The 791-nt window shown below is 33.1% G+C and overlaps 1 protein-coding gene across 1 annotated transcript in view; it reads right to left on the reverse strand.

Annotated features, from left to right (window-relative positions):
* grik4 (glutamate receptor, ionotropic, kainate 4) overlaps positions 1-791 on the reverse strand; it is a gene marked incomplete in the record, with an annotated part of 296,905 nt that overhangs the window by 49,731 nt on the left and 246,383 nt on the right.

Below are 791 nucleotides of genomic sequence, written 5' to 3' on the forward strand. Positions count from 1 at the left end.
AGAGAGAGAGAGAGAGAGAGAGAGAGAGAGAGTGAGAGTCATTCATTTTATTTGATTAAATATTTAATTTATGCCTTTACTGAATTTCTGGTTCCTAATGAAGCCTTTAAGATTTTTTTTTCACCCAGATGTGTTGTTCTTGTTGTATTTGTGAGCAGGTCTTTCTAATTATTCACATCACGTTTTCTTTCACAAGGACATCACTATTTTAATTATTTTAAAGACGTTGAGCTCAAATCTATAAATGTTACTTCATATTTATGTGCATAATTAGGCAGATATACTGTATTGCCTATTTATTAATCATTACTTTCCTCTATTCTCATTAATATAATATTTTTCTTTTTAGTCATAAAGATATGTACAATTATAGTGTAAGCTTGGTGAGTTTTAAAACTAAATAACAACATGGAAAATACTTTAATATTGATGGTTTAATATTAAAGTATTTTTAAAGGTGTGTGTGTGGGCCTGTTTTTTTCACAACTGCCTACAGCAACACCAGCAATTTCCACTGTTAACTGGATGAATGTCATTCCTCTATATTTCAGATACATAAGTGACCTCAGTGTTTTAGTGGGTGATTTGAAATACAGCAGTATACTGGAAGAATAATGTCCCAGAAGACCCTGTTGGACTTACAAAGGAAATACAAAAAAAGGGTTCATCCATTATTCTTACATGGGTGACTCTGGTCTTCTCTCTCTCCTTCTCTCTCTCTCTCTCTCTCTTTCTCTGTGTGAATGAGATTGTGTGTGTGTGTATGTGTGTGTGTGTGTGTGTGTGTGTAC

Source organism: Etheostoma spectabile, chromosome 3 (assembly GCF_008692095.1).
Source record: "Etheostoma spectabile isolate EspeVRDwgs_2016 chromosome 3, UIUC_Espe_1.0, whole genome shotgun sequence".
NCBI lineage: Eukaryota > Metazoa > Chordata > Actinopteri > Perciformes > Percidae > Etheostoma > Etheostoma spectabile.